The sequence below is a fragment of the Neophocaena asiaeorientalis genome, unplaced genomic scaffold, assembly GCF_003031525.2.
Source record: "Neophocaena asiaeorientalis asiaeorientalis breed wild unplaced genomic scaffold, Neophocaena_asiaeorientalis_V1.1 scaffold70, whole genome shotgun sequence".
NCBI classification, from domain to species: domain Eukaryota; kingdom Metazoa; phylum Chordata; class Mammalia; order Artiodactyla; family Phocoenidae; genus Neophocaena; species Neophocaena asiaeorientalis.
In genome coordinates this window covers 13,128,267-13,134,266 of record NW_020175410.1, presented here as the reverse complement: position 1 = coordinate 13,134,266, position 6,000 = coordinate 13,128,267, and the positions used below count along the sequence as shown (strand labels likewise).

Here is a 6,000-nt window from a genome sequence, read left to right as displayed (position 1 = left end):
TAGAGAGAGAGAGAGAGAGAGAGAGAGAGAGAGAGAGAGAGAGAGAGAAAGAAAGAGAAGTCTGAGTGAGACCAAACAGAAGGCAGGCACTTATTTTAGAATACATACTAAACTCTCTAAGGATATTTGTGATTGGAAATGTGGCGAGCTGTCCAGGATAATACCAATATGTTGTACTAGATGTAGCAAATAGCTCATATCATACTTTTCAATAGTGTTCACCAGCATTTAGCTTGGATCTGTTGGATCTCATTGTATAAAACATCCCCAGATGCTAGGTTGTTCTCTCTCTTTCCATCTCACTCTTTTAACATTGTTCAGGTATGTGGATTTTCTAGGGCAGTGGTATGTAGTTAAAGGTGTGAGAGGGGAGGTGTTCATTTCAAATAATTACTAATTTTTGACCAATAAAGAAATTTTAATCCCTAAAATAGAATGTGTGTATGATTGTCAATAAGACATTTAAAGTGCCACCTTTGACTACAATTCACTGTTTTGCAAGTCATTCCTTTTGTTAATATCTCTATATAAAATATAGTGCTAAAAGCTAACACTTGCTGAGTGCTTATAATACATCAGACTCTTCTAAGAGCACATGATACGTATTAACCCATGGAATGTTCACAACAATGTTATTAGGGAGGTAATATTATTATTATCCCCTTTTAGAGATGGGAATCTGAGGCTTGCCTGAGGTCACTCAGGTAGTAAGTGGCAAAGTCCAGATGTGCCCCCAGACTCTTGACACTTTGTGCTGCCTCACTTTGATGCTGTTTTGACAAAACTTACTAAGTATGGCAATGTTAACACCAGTTCCAGACTATAACATGCTTAGTCAGAGAGTTAATCTATAAAGTGGAAAGTTGTGTGGCCTTCAACAAAAGCAAGTAACAGATGTCTTCCATGTTATCATGTGAATCAGACATTGATGTGGAAATGAATGGTGGCAGTTGCCTGTCTCTGTCCAGTTTAATGTGGAAGTGAAAGTTATGGGATGTCACTTCCCTTCTGCCGTGGTGGAGAACAGCTTGGAGGATCTGGGTGTGGTGAAGAACATGGTGTGGACTCAACTCTGCAATAAATATCCAGCCTGCACCATGTTGTCTTCCACCACAAAGCCTCTACTGAGGTCTCCAGCAGCCAAGATAAGGATGAAACCTTAATCTTTCCTTTCTTTCATTGTGGACCTATATGTACTCTCAGCTTTTCTACCTACAATGCTTTCACTTTTTAATCTTCCCAGAATCTTTTCATAATGTAGTGTAGATCATATATGTTAAACTCCAGTTAAAAAGTCATGGAAATCATGCTATCTCCTCTAATTTTCCCATGTAATACTGTTCTTGTACTCCCTTTAAGTCCTTAAGAGTTTAAGCAGGTTGCTTTTCATCACCAAAAATCTTTACCATCTCAGATCGTATATTTATAAATTTCTGATATGCATTCAGAGAATTGTGCTCTTAAAATGTTCTTTTTATGGGATTACAATAGCTGTGTAATATTTATTGCTTTTAAACAGATTTTAAGGTAAAGTCCTTTTAGCTTTGGGTGGAAGAAATAAATGCAAGGTAGTATAAAATGGACTAGAATGGCAATTTATTGGTTCTGATCTAGACCAGAACATCACAAAACTTATTAGAAATGTTATTTTTCCTCCTTTTCTCTTGGTTAATAATTTGTTATATTCTCCCACTGTTAGAATGCTGAGCTTTAGGTTTGTAACTACTTTAGCATTTGGGTGATCTCTGTGTGAGGTCTTAGCCTTTCTTCAGATACTGTGTTCCTACTTCACAGGTTTGTTCTCTCTAAAGAGCTGGGAAGCTTTGAATGAGCCACTTGATTCTAAGGGTCTGGATTTTTCCAGTAGTAAAAGGAGGAGGCCTGAATGATTGGTTTTTAAGTTCTTTTGTTGCTCAGATATTATATGACTCGAGGCAGCCAAAGAGTTTTACATGAAGTTTATGTAAATAGGACACTATACCCAATGGTATGTTAGTAACTGAGTATCAAAAAGAATTATATGCACACATATACATACAAAAGTTATAAATTTTACTGATATGAAGGATGTGTAGCCTAATTTAGAATTAATAATAAAATATGCAGTACTCTTTATTGTTAATTCCATATATCTAATTGATTCTCATGGAATGCTTTTGTTGATTTTTGCTGAACTCTTGCATTTTCAACCTGTGGGTGATATGCAACCATGCTTTGAAACAATTATACTTCAAATAAATGCTTGGTTACTATCCAATTCAGCAAAGAGATAGTTTACATCATAGATGAACAAGTGTAGCTTCAACACGAACGCTGGCTGGTATGTACTAAGATGAAAGTGAAACAACAATGACATTCATTGGAATTTCATTTAACAGTGATGTGAATGGCTTCTTTGCTAAATTGGAAAATAGATTTTGAATACCGGGAGAACTCAATTTTTTTTCGCCATATGTAATGTAATGGCTACAGAAACAATGCACTTTTAAATTTAATCTGTATTATCATCTCCATCACTTTCTTAAGTGTAACAATCAACAATTTCTCCATCACTTTCGTATGTGTAGACAATCTTATTAACTGAACAACATCCCCTGAGTTTTGAAAAGTATTTTCATTATTATTAAGTTCAAAATATTTTATAATATTCATTGTGATTTCTTATTTATCCTAGAGATTATTTAGAAGCATATTGTTTAATTTCCTCATGCCTGGGAGTTTTCTTTCTTGATTTTTTTTGTTGAATTCCACTCTATTTAGAATGCATACTCTGCTTGATATAAATCTTTTGAAATTTGTTGAGATTTAAAAAAAAATGACCCTATATATAGGTGCATGCTTCTAAAGTATAAATTCAGAAGGACCCATACTCTGCTGTGGTTGTCAATAAGATAAAGGTAAATAGAATGGTCTCTTGAGACACAAGCAGTGATACAAAAGCAAAGTAATAAAGAAGAAAAAATTGTTAAGAAATACTAAATAATAAAATGGCATGATTTAAGACACAGCATATGAGTTGGGCACCACTCTTATCAAGAGAATTCTCTTATTTCTTTATTTTAGATCCAATACTAAAATCAAAACTACACAATTTTCAGATATGCACAATTAAATGTATGTGCATTATATGTATATAAAACCAAATGTACATTTGTTTCCCATTTATTTGGTATAGATATATCATATCAGTAATAATGAAAATAATAAAGAAATTTAAAGTGTCATTTATAGGTACAGATAAAGAAACAGTTTCAGAGAAATGAAAATATTGGCCATAGTCAGTAAGTCCTAGAACTGGGACTGGAACATAGTTTTTTCCCTGACTGCAAATTTAATTTTTTGCTGTTGATCCATGGTCAAAGAATAGTTTTCTCCCAGGCTTTTCTTTTCTTTTTTAAAATAAATTTATTTATTTTTATTTATTTTTGGCTGCATTGGGTCTTTGTTGCGTGCAGGCTTTCTTTAGTTGTGGAGAGCAGGGGGCTACTCTTCATTGCTATGCACGGGCTTCTCATTGCGGCGGCTTCTCTTGTTGTGGAGCACAGGCTCCAGGTGTGAGGGCTTCAGTAGTTGTAGCATGCGGACTCAGTAGTTGTGGCTCGTGGGCTCTAGAGTGCAGGGTCAGTAGTTGTGGCACACGGGCTTCGTTGCTCCGTGGCATGTGGGATCCTCCCGGACCAGGGCTTGAATCTGTGTCCCCAGCATTGGCAGGCGGATACCTAACCACTGTGCCACCAGGGAAGCCCAAGAATGGTTTTCATAATTGGCAGGTAGCCCCCAATATATTCAGTTTTTCCTCTAACCTTTTCTAACACCAGATTTGATGTGCTCTGACTCTCTCATTTCTTGATAGCCAGACTGCCTTCACTAAGATTCAATATCCCTTAGTCCCTAAAAAAAAAATTCAATGCTAATTTATTCTAGTCCAGTTTCAACAGTGAACTTTACAATGAAAAATATTTTACTGTAGTGTCAGCTATTTTTTCCCCCTTAAACCTGAAAATATGCTAATAAGTATTATTTCAGAGTATTTCTCATTCTTATGCTGAAGTTACACTATGGCATACATCAGCTCTTTGCCAGGCACTTCCAGGATTCTGAGGCCTTGTAATAGGTTTAACATACAATGACTGGATGTCTCATACTATATGAGATACATCTCCTCCCCTCTCTATTTTTACCTTTTTGTCCCTTTTATTTTGTGTTTCCTAAAATGACTGAATTTGTACATTCTGTCCTACAGAGGCTCCAACTCGTTCCCTTTACCATTATTTCTTTATTTCTTCAGACTCCTTCCATATTGCCCTCTTTCCTCTCTCTCCCTTGGCCTCTGTTAGCCCTCCATCAGAGAACCACCCTGAGGTGACCAGCACCTGTCAGCTTAAAACCCTGGCTATGGCAAAGGCCAAGTGTCCTTTCCCTGGAGAATGAAGAATAGAGATAGTCCTTTTCTCAGAAACAAATGATCTTCCCTGTTGGGCCCCCTTCTCTTCTAGAGCATCCCGGCTCTCTATGCTCAGCACTGCTTCTCTCTACCAGAACACACAAGATTTACCAGGTCCAGCATTTGAAATTCACAAAATAAAAATGCCAGATATCTCTGGGATCAAATCAAGGGGCACAGTTGCCGTTGTGTCAGCTCTAGGCAAGTATATTTTAGAGAGATGGATTTCTAAAACCCAACTTGAAAATAAGTCAGCAGGGAAATTCTGACCCTATTGCCACAAAGAATGTATAGGGAGCCCAAGTGCAGTTCTGGATACTTGCAGGAGCCCCATTCTTCCTCCTTTCAGAGAGTTTTGTACTCTTTAGCACATAGCATGCCACTCTCCCCATTATTTAAACATGACTGACTCATTTACCAAAGCCCTAGTGCAAATGCTATTTGCCCCCTCCTTTGACAAACAAATAAAATGAAATAACATATTAAGTGCAAATATAGGCAAGAGGTGTGGTATCCATCGCAACCCTGCTGCTTGAGAGACTGCACCTAAAACAGGATAGCCGTATGTTCCAGTCAGCGTGTCTATTTCAAGATCAGAATGGAGTCCTGAGATCTCTCCCATCCAATCTGTTAGCTGATTACAGCCGCTGATTCATGTCCCTATGGAAAGGAAGGTGCCCTACTGGGGAGGCATGCTATTTCCACACTCTACTATGGCCCCAACTGACAGACACCGTGGTTCTATGCTAGATGCTCATGGGATGTCACGTAACGTTTCGGGTTCTGGATGTCAGGGCTGCAGCTTATCTCAGTTGTTACATCCCATGGTCCAAGGTGAAATACACCTCCTGGAGATCTTAACCAGAAAAATTTCTAGGTAGTTAGAAGAAATCAGTAAATTTATCTTTCTGCCTAGGAGTAGTGTCATTTTCCCATTATTTTCTTTATGAAAAATGTACAATAGATATGAAAAAAATGATAGATTTTGCTGAATCATGTACAAAAATATTTCTACTATAGCTAAATCTCAAACTATGGCCATGTGGCTCTTGAGAACTCTAATAGTATATACGGTGGAATGTTTTCATTAAATGTGAACATTTGCATTCTGATCATAAACATTTTCATTTTATACATATTGCATGTCACAATAGTGATTTAGGCCCAGTTAAATTTTAAAGTAGGGACACTTGCATTCAAGGAAGTCTTTAATTAAAGTAATAAAATCATTCTTTTTCCAAAATATGAATGCTAATTTATTACATTAATTGCTATTCTTTCCTTGAAACTTATATGCTAGCTGTTACTTTTAGTTACAGATATTTCATAATTTCTCACTAGTATGAAAGTATACACATGTCTGGACAAACCAGAGTATCTTTGTATATAGCATGAAGTTAGTTAAGATGATAAGAAAATACACACTATCTTGTACATATATGTGACATATCTTGTATATATGTGACATATCTTTTAGATATTGATATTCTCAGTTAAGAACATCCAGGGAGACAGTTTATACAGTGGTTAAAAAAAGGGTTTTGAATTTAGATACT

The 6,000-nt window shown here is 36.5% G+C and overlaps 1 protein-coding gene across 15 annotated transcripts in view; it reads right to left on the bottom strand.

Moving 5' to 3' along the window:
• The window catches only part of HEPACAM2 (HEPACAM family member 2), a 63,513-nt gene that overhangs the window by 25,357 nt on the left and 32,156 nt on the right, over window positions 1-6,000 (bottom strand). The gene's annotated exons all lie outside the window — the stretch shown is intronic.